This window comes from Lycium barbarum, chromosome 6, assembly GCF_019175385.1.
Source record: "Lycium barbarum isolate Lr01 chromosome 6, ASM1917538v2, whole genome shotgun sequence".
In the NCBI taxonomy this organism is placed as follows: Eukaryota; Viridiplantae; Streptophyta; class Magnoliopsida; order Solanales; family Solanaceae; genus Lycium; species Lycium barbarum.
The window spans coordinates 51,614,989-51,632,233 of NC_083342.1; positions in this window are offsets into that span (position 1 = coordinate 51,614,989).

A 17,245-nucleotide genomic window follows, 5' to 3' on the forward strand; every position below is an offset into this window, starting at 1 on the left:
AAGGGAAATTATTTCAGACGTGGCATTGTACAGAGTAGGGAATAAGTTCATATTGGTAATTGATTTACGGATGTTGTTATGCTTATTCACACATGCATTTCATCCTGCATTTCTCATTACACTTTGATATGAACAATGAATGGTAGTAATGGTGATGAATATTAAAGAAATATCCAGAGTTATGGAAGGATTATACATAGTAGCGATCTCTGGGCTGTGTGGGGAATGCCTATATGTATGGAGGCCAGAGTGGCTGGGGTGCTGTAGTCATCTTTGGGCTGTGTATGGAGTGATTGGTACATGGACTTCACGGGTCGCCCATAGATCATTACTATCGAGACGCGGAGGTATTCTGTCCGTAGCATATGTGTAAGATATGAGACAGTTGGCCAGTGCATTGCATTGCATCGCACATGCATTCATACTACATCCATTCACATCTCTGATTCTGCTTGTTGTATCTATTGTATTGCATGGTGCGTTTTAGCCTTGATTCATTGGTTGTTTATTTATTTGAGATGTTGCGTGCCTGTTAATCACTTACCTAGACACTTGGTGGATTCGAGGGCTAGAGGTTCTGCCTAGACTATGACTGTAGACTACTGAGATCTAGTGTGGTTCACATTATTGCAAGTCTTACGTGGATGTGCGTAGTGACTTACGTAGATGTGCTTAGTGACTGTATTTGGACTGATTATCTTCCTATCTTTCAGTTTCTTTCTTCTATATATGTTAGCTAATTGTTATTGGCCTATAATGCCTATCAGTATGTGTTGTTTGTACTGATACTACTCTTGCTACTTCCTTTTCGAGGTGTAGAGTTATTCCAAGTACTTGAGCTAGATTCAGTTGGCCTTCAAGGATCTCACGGAGTTCATCTAGACTTTTCTGTTAAATTCTCATTCTAAACAGAAATTGTATTCAGGTGGTGGTTGTAATGTTTATTCAAGTTGAATACTTAGAAGGTCTTGTACTATCAGATCAGATTCCCTGGGTAGTTTATGTATTTTCGCAAATATTACTTTTATATGATATTTGAGATTTATTAGCACTTTACATTATTCTTCCGCATTGATAGATTGTATGTTGGGTAAGGGAAGGGTTCACCCACTAGAGAGGAGTGTGTGGGTGCCCACTCAACCCTCGTTTTGGGTCGTGACACGTTTCCATGCCCCGAACTTGGGCCTGGACGTAGCACGGCACCTAGTGCCTGACTACATGTGACTGAGTGAACCAACTGCTGACTGAATCAACGTGTGGCATCATAACTTACTGAATGCGAAAAATAAACTAGCATATGCTAATATACTAAAAGTCTGAATGGTACAAATCAAAATACTGAAACACTAACATAAGCATAAAGCATAAACTGTAGATAACATGGCTAAAGATGAAAATCCTGCGACTCTGTCTAACTGTCACTCAAGTCTATGAAGCCTAAAATAAAGTACTGAAAACACTGACAGTTGTCGGGACAAAGCCCCTGGCATACCTGACTGTCTATAACTGCTATAAAGACTGTAAATAAATGATAAGGCCCCGAAAGAACTGAGGCTCACCAATCAGCTGATACTGGAGATCCTAGCGAGTAGATGTGTCGTCCTGTAAATCATTACTTGCATCGCGAGATGCAGGCCCTGGGAAAAAAGGGACGTCAGTACATTTTAATTGCACTGGTATCTAAAGCAATTGAAGGAAAGAATTGTAAATGGCGTGCTCGGGAAAGGGCAGCCCAAATCAATGAACAGGTAATATCATCTGAACTGAAACAGAAACTGATAACTTAACTAAACAAGAGAAGTAAAGTAATTGCTACTCCCTTCTCTGAATATGAATTCACCTATTTTAATTGAGCTAATCATATGTGGGGCCACGACCCGATATAAGTGTACAAATCATTGGCCTTGGCCAAGTAAGTGCGTTAGTCAATGGCCTCGGCCAAGTGTATGTATACATGAGACTGAGCCCTCGGGCAATATATATATGTTCAATATTCATTAATTATTATTATGAAACTGAGATCACTGGAATAATGAACATTGCTAACTGAGACATGTATTCAAGGACTCTTTATGAGGTCTGATCTTTTAATTGTTTATAACATGCTGAGTATTCTCGATTGAGACTCATGGGTATCAAACAAAAGTCTATATTGATTACGTACTGAGCTCAAAACATTCAGAATGAAAGTCATGAACAAATTTAGGAAACTAGAGAATAAAAGTTCTGCAACTATTCAAGGAACTAAGCTTAACTTTATTTCTTAGGCAATTCACAACGTTGTAAAAGAGCATTGTGTAGGGAGAATCTAATCCCAAATGTAGAGAGTTATCCTCACATACCTTAATTCCGGCCTTTGAGCGTATTCGTCAACCCTTTCAACCTTAATCTATAACAATGCAAGTCAAAGGGATTTAATATTAGTAATAATACTCATGCTTTGGCCATCTAGGCATTTTATCAAATACTTGGTGGACATAAATCTCCACAATCATCATTAATGGTGTTTCTTCATCCAATTACCTAATCTTTTGCATCTAGATATGTAACGACCCGTTAGGTCGTTTTGGTTATTTTTTTGTTTTTGCCTATTTTACCCTTGTAGACCCGCTCCTTTGCTTGTTTTGGTTTGTTGTGTAGTGGGCGTGGGTGGCATAATTCCTGAGGTGGTCAAAATATCTTGAGTTGGAAATTTCTGAGTTGGAAATTTCTAAGTTGAAGAATCTTTAAGTATTAGGTTGACTTTTAGCATCATGTGTCATTTGGGGAATTTCTTTGGTTCCATTAGCTCCAGAACGTCGAATATAGGCTGGTTGTATATTTGAATCGATTCTCGAGGGACTCGGCGGAATTTTGGTCATTTGGTTGGAAATTTGGTTCTTGGCCGTTCTGGATTGACTTGATCAACGGGACTTCTTTTGGGAATTCTGAGTGTGCGAGTGAGTTCATAGCATGTTTAACATATATCTGCATATTCAATTTGTATTGGGGAGGTTCCGGGAGAGTCTCGAGATTTCAGGGTGTGAGAGTCAAAGCCAGCTTTTCCTGGTTCTGGTATTTTGGCTTCGGCGCAGGGAGTTTCGTCCCTATGAGAGGAGGCTCGCAGGAGCGAGGGATGGGTGATTTTGTCTGTCCTCGCTTCTGCAAGGAATTTTTCGCCGCTGCGGAACCAAAGTGTTTAATGAATTTCTGCCTTGGCGAGGTTTCTTCCGCCGAAGCGAGTGCGCAGGTGCGATAATTAGGGCGCAGGAGTGAGAAATATCTGAACAGAATACTATTTAGTATCTCTTTACACTTAGACCTATCATTCAAAACCCTTAAGTCTTGAGAGCATTTTTGGAGGTTATTAAGGAGATCTCAAGGAGAAACTATTGGATAAGTCTTCTAAACATGATATTATGATTATTCCCATAATTTAACTTAGAATGCTAGAATTAAAGATGAAATTTAGGGGTTTTGGAACCTAACCTAAGAATTGGTGGTTTTTGTATTTGAGCATGATTTAGTGATTATTAATGGATGATTCTTGTTTTATGAGTTGTATTAAGCATGAGGAACATGATTCTAGGTTCAATTTACTATTTTACCTTTTTTGGGTTCAGAATCCTAATTTTAGGGCTTAATTTGGGGATTTGAATTTATGTAGCAATACAAGTGTTAATGGATTCGTGTTCTAACATATAATCCATATTTGACTAGACTTTGATCATTCAAAATTGTAAGCGGGCTTTGTGATTCGTGATTCGGCATTCCAGGCAAGTTGAGACCTTGCACTCTTTCTTGAATGTGTGGTTGGCTAAAGATGAATCTAATAAGAGGGTTATGGTTTAATTAAGGGGGTTCTGATACTTGTAAGGTGACAACCAAAAGTATCAGATACTGGTCTTCATGTTAAGGGTATTTGCGCACTTTCAATTGTATAGTTGGTTTGAATACCATGCTTTGGGCACTAGCTGGTAGATTAGTACGATCCTTTGGATCTGTGATTAAGGTCTGATGCATTTACTTTGTGTCTCTTACTTTTGCTTGTCTTATTTTTGTATGCACATCACTCATATATCCTCGTTGAGAATGAAAAGGGAACTAATAGGTGAAGCCTTTATCATAGTGAGAACCTAAGAATGGGTTTCATGCGTATATATTTGCTCTTGATTTGATGTATGCCATATTCATACTTTATATGTATGTCATGCATACTATTTGAGGATATGATCGAGAGTCCGGGGGGATCTAGTTTCAGACAAGTGATAATGCTTTAGCGTGTTCCGTTGATTAATTCAGACTAGTTTCAGACAAGTGATATTTGCTCTTGTACTATTTTAATTCCGGACCCATCTGGTCGGCTAAGTGATAGGTTCTTGAGACATGATATGTGGAAAACCTTGATCCGAGGGTGCTACCAGAGCACTTTGTGATCCGAGGACTTTTTGGAGCGGTGATATATGGGCCTCATGAGCCCCCCATGGGTCATGGTTCATTGACATTCGAATGTGTGTATATCAAGAAGTGGAGTAAAGGCCTTTCATTGCATTGCATAGCATCCATTCATTCCTTATACCGTTTGTTGTGAATATTCGTATTGAATTTTCTTATCTTGATATCTACCTGTTATGTGAGTTTAACTATTGAAATATGATTATCCTGTATCTCGGACTAATGGCAGACTAGTGTGGTTGTGGTATCGTAAACCAACCCTCGTCTCCATTTTGGACTGGGTCGATCAACGATGCTGCCTAGTACCGGTTGATTATTGTATGCACGCTACATGCTGTACCTTTTATTTTCACAGATTCGATCCTCGGTACTAGTGGAGCTCGTGACTACTAAGCTACCCGTTAGGAGGTTTCATGAGAGATCGGGCTGAGCACCATGGTTCGGGACAGCTCCAGACGCTCTTCCATTTATTAATTTCTGTCTTTCCTCATTTCAGACGGTTCCATTGATGTATTTCAGACTATTTTTACTCTTTAGTATTCCTTGTATGCGGGCGACATCAGATTTTGGGATAAGTGACAAAAATGTCTAAGGATTTTATTTATGATTGTTTAAGACTTGATAATTGGCTTGTATGATTTAATTCCGCATTTAGTTTTCTGCTTAAAAAGGGGTATAATAGTGGCTTGTGTTGGCTTACCAGCACGGTGGGGCTGGTGCCATCACGACTTGAGATTTTGGGTCGTGACAACGTGATTCTACAATCTCATATAGATATAATTAAGATCATTCTTCATCACCCATAGTATGACAACATCCCTAAGTTAACAATCCAGACCATACAATAGTTCATACGTTTCTTACTATCTAACCCATTAACTTATCTCTCAAGAACTTAGAGTCGATAATCACTAATTCAAACCTATAATCGAATGGAATAGGAAAGTCTTACATACCTTAATCTCTCCAAAACACTCATAGAGAAACCCAACCTTGGAGAAGAATCCCAAAAGTAAGAACTTGAATCCTTGAGAAGGGCTTTCTTGAGAACCTTAGGATTGTAGCGTAGAATCTTGTTAATAATATGTATATGGGTGTTACTCCTTGTTAATATGATCGAATAATACTTACGGTTTGAGGAAGAACTCACCTTAGGAGGTTTGGGGAAGTTCTAGGGTATTTTATCCTCAATAAGTTGGCCAAAAATGAAGTGGAGTTAATAATTTTCAAAAATCTCACGCTCTGTACTTTTATAGCCGAGCACGACCTGCGGCACGACCTGCAAAATGCAGGTGTGACCTATTGGATGCTGACCGAATGCAGATTGTGACAGAAAATTATTAATTTTGGTGTTCAACCTGTGAAACGCGGGTTGCGTCGCAGACTGAACTTGGGAAACGCAGGGTGCACCGTAACCTATAGCAGGTTAGTAAAATATTCATAACTCTTTACTCACATGTCTGTTTGAGTTCCACCATATACCGTTGGAAAGGTATTTCAAAGGGATACAACTTTCATGTTTGAAGTTTTCTCAAATTCTAAACATATGTTCACATAAACTTGTTGGAAAGTACACCTACCGTAAACTTAGTCTATTCTATCGAATCTTATGCACCTCACTATTCGTCTTAATTCCGAAGCAACTATTTCAACCCAAAATAATCTCGATAAGACTTCATATGGATAAAATTTCATGTTAATACTCATTTAACACATTCACACCTAATCCATATTTACGGAGTGTTACATTACACAGGCATCATTCACCAGTTGGATGGTTTGAACTAGGCAAAGCATAACTATTAGGACCAGATTTAGTTCAGCAAGTCTGGGAGAAAGTTGTATTGATACGTGAATGGCTTCGGACAGCACAAAGTAGACAAAAGTCCTATGCAGATAAGAAAGTATGTGATATGGAGTTCATGAAGGGTGAAAAAGTCTTTCTAAAGTATCCCCTATGAAAGGAGTTATGAGATTCATTCGGAAAGGTAAGTTATGTCCTTGGTACATTGGTCCTTATGAGATTTTTAATCGAATTGGGTTAGTGGTGTATGGACTTGTTTTACCTCCGAGATTGTCTGTTATTCATGCAGTGTTTCACATGACCATTCTTAGACGATATGTTCGTGACAATAGCCACAAAATTCAACCAGAGGATGTGGAGCTAGATAAGAATTTGACTAATGAGGAAGGCTCGATACCTATTCTTGATAGGCAAGTGCGACAATTCAGGTCGAAAAGAATTAATTTGGTCAAGGTGTTATGGTGAAACTATCCAATCGATGAGGCTACTTGGGAGTCCGAAGAAGACATGCAAGACAAATATCCTCACTTATTTTACGCGACAGATATGATTCTAGATACGTTCGATGATGAACTTTATTTTTAAGTGGTGGAGAATGTAATAACCCAATTTTAAATAAGGGTTATTTGGTAATTTAGCCTAAAGAGAATAAAAGGGAAAGAAAAACCGAAATTAAAAGAAGAGTACCAAGGATATTCCTTTATATTATTATTGCCATGTTTTGATTGAGAAAGTAGAAGATAGGCTAATTGAGTCCTTAATTTTGAAAGAAAAGAAGCAATTTCATATAAAAATTTAGGGGATTTCGCTGACGGTGGTAGAAATCTATGCAATAGAGTTTTGATATCCAGGTATTAAGATTTCTTGGTCTCTTTAGCATAAAATTTAAATATATGTGGTCGTGCTTTTGTGAAAGAAGTATTAGTCGTGGCGTAATAATTATGCAATGATAGGCCAATGAACTTGAAACAAAATTATGTGGCAATGATTAATGAATTAGTAGAATTAGATATAGAATTTTGGTTTCGTAAGCTACTATGGAAAATCCAGTTTCGTAGTTCTGTAGTTTTGGCCTCCTATAACTTTTAGTTTAAAGACACAATTGGTTAGCTAATGATTTGATAATGTGAGAGTTATATGCTTATGGTAATGATGGCTTAATGTAGAATGATATATTAAGGTAGCAATGGTTTCGTTAGCATGAGAAACAACATTTAAGAATGCAAACCAACATATTAGGAAGCCTCTATTTCAGCTATTTTCCATTGATGAAGGTGTTGCGTTTTACATTGATATGGGTACATAACATGATTAATTGGACTGAGAGTTAGACTCTAATTTTCACTTTCCCTGAACACTTAGAGGATGTTCATGTAAGAAGTTTTGACTATTTCAAAACCCGTTTTGGTATAGTTTGAGGTGATCCAGTTTCCGTGAGTGTAGTTTTAATTTATTGGAAGGAGTGCTTGGATTGTGAAATCGAGGTAAGTGAGACTTTAAGCTTTGGGTGCTTTATTTTCAAACTTATTTTAAAAATATGTTTTGTCTACCTGGTCCATGTGTTGGGACGAGTGTGTTCTTGGTGGAATCAGTGGTCCATGAGGCCAGCCGCATATAATTTATTTTCAAATACTTTAAAGTCTCTTTATAAATTATTTCGTAATGTGATACGGCTGTTGGCCATTAGATTGAGGCATTGTGTATGCTTCCCTTAGCATTGTATGCTTTTTGATTTCACTAGGGCTCTGTATATGCTTTCCGAGCATTGTGTATGCTTCTTGAAATATTGTGTATGCTGGTGTGGACTCGTGGTGTTGATTAATTTATGAAATTCCATTTAAGACAGGTCTTTAGTGTAATTTTGTTGTGATGTATAGTATACTTGATAAACAGTGGTTTGGACCTTGGTAGATATTATATAATGATATATTCATTTACATAATTTTGTGCTTGTTGTCTTTTTGTATTTTCTAACACTTGTTTCAGGGGTATTTAAAGTGGCGGGTTGAGGATCTTACTGGCTTATATTTACGCATAAATCATTCTTTACCAGCATGTCCATGTAGATTCCATTGCTGAGAATGAGGATTGTGGCTGAAGTTCTCGTGAGTGGATTCTTTGGCTGAGGTGAGCCACCACATTGTTCGTCGAGGCAGCCATTTCAGCTTTATCTAGTTTATTTCTAGTTGTTTTCTTTATTTTGGGTTTACATGCCCGACATTCAAACTCATGTAACTACGTTAGATGCTCGATGGTCTTAGCGTGTGATTTGGGCTATAGATTCTTTTATCTAAGCGACAATCGACTATCAATTTTGCTATATCCGGCATTTTTGCATATTCGGAAAAATTCGAGATAACTTTGACTTGCAACGAATGAGGCTATATTTGGACCTTACTTGGCTATATTTGGACCTTACTTAGTATGAATGTGTCGGCTATGACAACATTGGTGTGGAAATATGGGAGGAGCCCAAGGGCAAAATTGGAATTTTAGGAATTAGTTTCGGGAATTACAAAACAAGATTTGTAACCCATTGGGCTCAAAGGAATAAAAAATAAAATGAGGCCCAAAATTTCAAGGGGTGGCCGGCCATCTTATGGCCCAAGCCCATGGGTCTTATTTAATTGCCATGTGATAATTAATTAGGGAGATTATTATATATACATCATTATCCATGGAACTTTCAAGAAGCAAAGCAAAAAAAAAAAAAAAAAAAGAGCATGAACAAGAGCAAAGGGGTTTCGGCCCCCCTTCAAAAAATTCCAAGCCCTTAGACTTTGATCCAAAAATCTCTTCCTTCTTTAATTCTTGATAAGTTCAAGGCTCTCTACAATGTGGTATAATTAGTTTGGCGAGAAAACTCCGTTTGCGGAAAGTGGAGAATTGAAGAAAAAGGTAAGAATTTTATTCTTTTATATGGAAGAAGCATTTATGTTATAATGATTAGAATTGCATGGAAATCATGGATTTGTGGTGTGGTGTGTGTGAGCCGTGTGTAAGTGTGTGTATATGTGTGGCCGTGTATGTGCAATTTGGTATAGATAATATGAGTTGAATTTTATGTTGTAATCTAGTTGTGGTTATGGTGGAATTTATATTGGAAGTGAAAGTTGAAGGAATTTGGTTGAAATGGGTTGTATGTTGTTATGGGGAATTTATGTGATTTTATATGATTTTCGTATAATTGTGAAAATAAGAATTTAAATGTGAACTTTGGTAATGGTTGACGAATTTGGAAGAAAACAATGTAAGTTGGTAGTATTGTAGCATTCGTTGAAGTTTCGGATGGAATATGGAATTAGTAGAGATACTTGAATTCGTGAATGATGTTTGGAATGTTATTGGAATATGTTTGAATAATCTTGAGTTAGTGCATGCATATGAGAATAATAATATTAGCTTGATATGGTGAAGTTGGAATGGAAAGTGTAGTTTTATGTAAAAAGGAGGACTAGTTATGATATAGTGCGTTTTATGATAGTTGTTGATGTTGTTGGATTGTTGGGTTGTTGTTGTTGATATATTGGGTCGAGCTAAGTCTCGGGGATGCTATATGTATAGGGGAAATGCTGTCGAAATTTTGGTACATAAACATGAATTCAAGTTGAACTCTTAGAAGCTATAACTCACAATTGGTAAATATGACCATTTGTAGATTTTGGGCGAAACGGGAATCGACTTTGAGCGAGCGTAAGGCGCAGCTAAGGTATGTAAAGTCTTTCCCTTCTTTCTTTGGCATGTTCTAAACATAATAGGCTCGGACGCGAGCCTTAGATATGACCCTGTTCCTAGAAATCCGAGATTGAAATTGGCTCCATTTCATTCAATAAGATTGAATTGGTCTCTTAATATTTCGTCGGCAAAATAACCTATATGTATGCAACTCTCAAAAATGAAGTCGGAATGCCCTAAAGCTCTCATGGGTGACTCCATAAGACCTATGATCCATAATTTACGTACGCCACCTCGGTTCGGCCCAAGGTGGGCCGACAAATCCTGATACTTTCTGTATGGCTCTAATTGACTCATTTCTGTCCGAAGCTCACAGGTAACTGTTGAGTATTATTCTGTCCGCTATATGACAAGTGTTATGACTATTGTTATGAGTCTTATAATATATTTTGACGTCTGGAGCGGTTCTGGACATTTTATTCCAATGCAATCTGTCGTGCCATCCCAAATGACATATATGCGTATTTTGTGAACATTGTCCGATTACTCTGATTTGACCCACCGTTTGGCCTACTTCAGTTTCATTGAGTCTGTATAATGATCTGTATGCATATGGTTTCTCATTAGTCTGTTCGTGGACGTCTCAATGCTTCCTTCACTGCGCCCGGCCCAGGTTCTGTTATTCGTGCACATTCCACTGCATTGTTCACCGCGTCCCTCGGTGTGCGGGTCGGGATCTGTTTACATCTGCATGTGATCTGATGATGTGATGGTATGGGGATGGCGGCCAGGATGGAATATGATCCGATCTGTCTGTCCACCGCGTCCCGTACTAAGAGGGCCGGGATCTGATATATATGCTAGATGTATCTGTATATGCTTATGATTGTGCACGCATGATTCTGTCTGGTACACGTCTGTATATCTGATTTGGATTATGACTCTGTCTGTTACACTTTTGAAAATCTGATTCGGACACTGATTCTGACTGTTGTGCTTCTGTACGTCTGATTCGGGTTATGATTCAGTCTGTCATACTCTTGTACCTCTGACTCAGATTACGACTTTGTCAACCACACTCTGTACTCCTAATCCGTGCTATGATCTTGTCAACCATACTCTGTACCTCTGATTCACATTACGACTCTGCCTGCTATACCCTGTACTCACTATATATATATTTATACTTTGTGTTTCTGATTTGGATTCGGGTTTGACTCTGACTGCTATATTTCTACACTTACGGTTTGGATTATGACTATATTTGTTACATTTCCGCTTTACATACTCGGTACATTTATCGTACTGACCCCCTGTTCTTCGGGGGGGCTGCGCTACATGCCCGCAGGTACAGAAGCACCGCGCCACGACCCAGCCCCGTGGGCCGCGACTGGCACCCTATCTGGGTACCCAGACTAAATCACATGTTTATTATCAAATCCAAACTTATTTCAGAGTTTCATAAAAGTCATATCAAACATAACTTATCGAAATATGTCTTAAGCGGTCGCACAAATCAAATACAAACTGAGCGGCGGAATAGACATCGCCGGTCAAAAATGCAAATACAAGCATTAGGGCCATTCAGGGCCATCAAAACAAACGGACCGCTTTAAGACCAGAAAGGAAAAATCAAACGAACATATATAGGACCCTCGCCCCACATATATGACTACAGGCCTCTACGAACTCAAAACAAAGACATATGGCGAGACAGGGCCCCGCCGTACCCAAATAGTCAAATGTACAGAATATACATAGCAAAAGAGAGTCTGTACCAAAAGTGGACTCCGAGTCAAGAAAGAGTACTCCGAAGTAGCAAAGAGTGAAGCCTACAGTGGAGGATCACCAATATCTGCACCTGCAGGCATGAAACGCAGCCCCCGAAAAAAGGGGGTCAGTACGAAATATGTACTGAGTATGTAAAGCACGGAGTACAGAAATATGGGCCAAAACCGAAAGCAAATCAGATGACAAAGTGGAGTACAATTCAGTATGTCAAAATCCGTATCAAAATCATATACGTATACATAATGCAAACGAAATCATGCAAACGCTTAAGAACGTGGTCGCCACTCCGACGCTGGCGCCACACACAACATAACACCCGAAGGTTTCAAATCACCGTACATCCCCGAACACAAACACAACATAGGTGAGCGTATCGCATCACGAGCCATATCACAGCATAACTCCAAACGGAACCCAGCCCTATGGCGAGGCCTCGGGAACCGTAACATAGCATACGGCCGAATTATCATAGGGCGTACGAATCATAACCGGCCCGGGAACCGGTGAACGAAGTCATAATAAGGCACGAGCGGAGTCGTGAGCAAACAAATGCAAATCATACTTCAAAATAGTCTTTCAAAACATAATAGTTTTACAAATCGTTCCATAGCACAAAATAAGCGAATACTTAGTCGATACAAAGATCTGTTTCACAAAAGTTTCCAAAGTGGTACGTATGGCTCAAAACGTAACTTAGCATATCATAATATTCAAAATATATCTCATAGGAGGGAGTTCCAAAATCGAAAGTATCATATCAAACTTTATTCACAAAGATAGCCCAATAAGACAAATAGGGCGTCTCGGGGTTAGCGGGCCCACCTCGAGTCAAATTGAGGTGGCGAACATAATTTACGAACATTTAAAGGCCAGAAGATTATACATAACGATTTCAAAGTAACCCGATCACATTTCGATAGGTTTCGAACATTTGGTTGCATTCTAGCCAAAATAGAGCCTTTAGGCTTCAATTGAATTGAATGAATAGTAGTCGTTTTGTAGATCGGGTTTCGAGGAGCAGAAAGGCTCCGGAGGTTCCAAAATTTACCTAACACACTAAGACATGCCAAACAAAGAAGTGGGAAGCTCTACATACCTTACTGACGTCTTATGCTCTCCCAAAAGTCAAGTCCCGTTTCGTCCGAAATCTGCAAATGGTCAAAGTTACCAATTTGAGATCCTTAGGCTTAAAAAAAATGCCATTAACTTCATTTTTGCCTACCGAAATTTCGGCAGCATTTCCCCTATAAATCTAACACCCCTGAGACTTAGCTCGGCTCAAAATACATCAACAACAACAACCCAAACATCATCAAACAATATAAACCATATTCAAACTTCAAAAGTCTACCTTACTACGCAAGTTGGAAATCTTTCATTCAAACTTCAAAATTCCAAATCTATATCCATATTATTGTATTCATTTACTCATTCAAGATTATGCCATCACATTCCAAATACATTCCAAGCCATACACGAAATTGCCCAAAATCCATTACTTTCCATAATTCTTTCAAAACACCAAAAGTCACGACGAACATTCTAACTTGCGTCGTTTCATTCCGAATTCATTAACATCAACCATAAATCATATTTAAAGTCTTTAGCACCTTAGACATACAATGATATACACAACTGTACCAAAGGTATACACTTTCCGATAACGTTCCGAAATCATTTTCCAACGCCAATCCAATTCATCAATCAATCATTTACGACAAAAAGGTCACAACGACACATTATACAAACTAAACAAGATCAATTCATATCACTTTACACTACATAAGTGCCACGGCTCCAACACCAAACACACACACACCCACGGCTTTTTATATACATCAAAGTTACGGGATTCTCGTCTATTCTCAATCCTTAACATATTCATATCAATTCTATAACATTAAAGGGGCAAAATTCTTACCTTTTCTTGAAAAAACCCAACTTGTCGTAAACGGAGTTCTTGTGTCAAACTAATTATACCCCGTTGAAGAGGGTCTTGAGTACTTCACAATTATGTAGAAACTAATATTTTTGGATTAACAACAAAGCTTGGGAATTTCTTTCTTTCTCCTTTTCTCTCCTTCGGCCGAGAGCCCTTTTTGTTTGGTGTTCTTCAATTTTATTTTTGTTCTTGATAAATTCTAAGTGTAGATGATATATATCCATATAGGGGTCATGTGCATAGCACATGACCCTTTAAAAGTGGGCTTGGACCAATGCTATGGCCGGCCACCTCTAACTCTTTGGGCCTCAATTATTGTGTTATATTTTCTTGGCCCAATTCATAAAACGCCCCGTTATGTAATTCCCGAAACTAATTTCCGAAATTCCAAATTTACCCTCGACCTTCCCCGATGTCTTAACATTAATGATTCCATAACCAACATAGTCATATTCACTAAAATCAAAATATTTCCTCATAACGCACAAATCTTAATTATTCTCGATTTCCACTTATACGAAAACACGGGACATAACATTCTCCCCCCCTTAAGAACATTCATCCCCGAATGTTAAATTAATCTTATAAGGTCTTATGATCAAGGCAGGAGTGTCCCTTTTTAATAATGACATACATAATTCATTTTATCCATCAACACAACAAACTGAAAAATTAGATTACCTGTGGACGTCGGGAACAAGCGAGGGTATTTCCTTTTCATCTCGTCCTCCGCCTCCCAAGTCATCTCCTCCCGATTATTGTTGCGCCACAGGAATTTGACGGAGGGCACTTTTTTAGTGTGTAGTCTCCACACCTGTCGATCCAGAATAGATACAGGCTGCTCGTCATAAGATAACTGCTCCGTCACCTGAATGTCATCAACTGGGAATATCCTGGAAGGATCACCAATACATTTCCGCAACATAGACACATGAAACACCGGGTGTACGGCCTCCAAGTCGGATGGTAAGTCTAGCTCATAGGCGACCTCGCCTATCTTTCGAATGATCTGATACGGCCCAATGTACCAGGGGCTCAACTTACCCTTTCTACCGAATCTCATGACACCCTTCATGGGCGACACCTTCAGGAATACCCAGTCGCCAATCTGGAACTCTAACGGTCGACGTCGTCTATCTGCATAAGCTTTCTGTCGATTCTGAGCAGCCAATAATCGTTCTCGAATAAGCTTTACCTTATCTACAGCTTCCTGGATCACATCTGGCCCAATCAGCTTAGTCTCGCCCACGTCAAACCAACCAATAGGAGATCTACATTTCCTGCCATACAGGGCTTCATACGGTGCCATCTGAATGCTGGAGTGATAACTATTATTATAGGCAAACTCAATAAGCGGCAAATGATCATCCCAGCTGCCCCTGAAATCAATAACGTAGGCCCGCAACATATCTTCGAGCGTCTGAATAGTGCGTTCGGCCTGCCCGTCGGACTGAGGGTGAAAAGCTGTACTAAGGCTCACCTGAGTCCCTAATCCCTCCTGAAATGACCTCCAGAAATTAGCTCTAAACTGGGCACTCGGTCAGTAATAATAGATATAGGGACTCCGTGAAGTCTGACTACCTCTCTGATATACAATCTGGCATAGTCCTCAGCCGAATAAGTAGTCCGAACCGGAAGGAAATGGGCTGATTTCGTCAGCCTGTCAACGATAACCCAGATAGAGTCGTACCTGCGTGGAGTGCGCGGTAACCCAACAACGAAATCCATATTAATCATCACCCATTTCCAGGCTGGAATTTCCATCTCCTGTAATAATCCACCGGGCTTCTGATGCTCGATCTTAACTTGCTGGCAGTTTGGGCACTGACTAACAAACTCAGCAATATCTTTCTTCATGCCATCCCACCAATACAAACACCTGAGATCCCGATACATTTTAGTGGAATCAGGATGAACAGAATACCGTGCATTATGGGCCTCGCCCATAATCTGCCGCCGTAAGCCCGCAACGTCCGGTACACAGAATCTGCCGTCATATAATAATACTCCTTCAGGCGAGATTTTGAACTGAGTCTTTGCTTTATTAAGGGCCACATCTCTGTACTGAATCAAAAGAGGATCCTCAAACTGGCACTGCTTTACCTCCTGAATAATAGATGACTCAGCAACTGGACGAACATAAATCCCAGAATCTCCAGAATCTATCAAACGAACTCCGAGGCTAGCCAGCTGATGAATATCACGAACCAAATCTCTCTTATCAAAGGGAACATCATCCAGACTGCCCACGGACTTGCGGCTAAGCGCATCAGCTACCACATTGGCTTTCCCCGGATGGTACAGAATATCAACGTCGTAATCCTTTAGTAGCTCAAGCCATCTCCGCTGCCGCAGATTTAGTTCCTTCTGCCTAAAAATATACTGGAGACTCTTATGGTCCGTATAGATATCAACATGGACCCCATATAAATAATGCCCCCAAATCTTCAAAGCATGAATCACCGCGGCCAACTCAAGATCATGAGTGGGATAGTTCTTCTCGTGCGGTCTGAGCTGCCGGGAAGCATAGGCTATGACTCGACCGTGCTGCATTAATACACATCCTATCCCAATAACAGAGGCGTCACAATAAACAACATACCCGTCAGATCCCTCTGGAAGAGCCAAAACTGGTGCTGTAATCAATTTCTCTTTCAGCATCTGAAAGCTGCGCTCGCAGGCGTCTGTCCACTGGAATTTTGCTGCTTTCTGAGTAAGCCTCGTCAGTGGTGCTGCAATAGAAGAAAAATCCTCCACGAACATGCGATAATACCCAGCCAATCCCAGAAAACTGCACACCTCTGTCGGTGTAGTAGGCCTGGGCCAATTCTGCACAGCCTCAATCTTCTGCGTGTCGACCCGAATACCGTCTGCGCCGAAAATATGGCCCAAGAATACCACAGAAGTCAACCAGAACTCGCATTTAGAGAATTTAGCATATAACTTCTGCTGACGGAGAACGCCAAGTACTGTCCTCAAATGATATGAATGCTCCTCGGCTGATCGCGAGTAAATCAGAATGTCATCAATAAACACAATAACAAACATATCCAGAAAAGGCCGAAATACCCGATTCATCAGATCCATAAATACCGTTGGAGCATTAGTCAGCCCGAAAGACATAACTCTGAACTCATAATGCCCGTATCGGGTCCTGAAAGCAGTCTTCGGGATATCTGACTCCCAAACTCGCACCTGGTGATAACCTGAGCGCAGATCTATCTTCGAAAAATATTTAGCACCCTGCAGCTGATCAAACAAGTCATCAATCCGGGGGAGGGGATATTTATTCTTTATAGTCACCTTATTTAGCTGCCGGTAGTCGATACACATCCGCAATGACCCATCTTTCTTTCTGACGAACAATACTAGCGCTCCCCAGGGTGATGTGCTGGGTCTGATAAAGCCCTTATCCAACAAATCTTTCAGCTGCTCCTTCAACTCTTTCAACTCAGCCGGTGCCATCCTGTACGGAGGAATAGATATAGGCTGCGTATCCGGCATCAACTCTATAGTAAAATCAATCTCTCGCTCAGGCGGAAGGCCAGGAAGCTCGTCAGGAAAAACATCTGGAAACTCACTGACGACCGGAACAGACT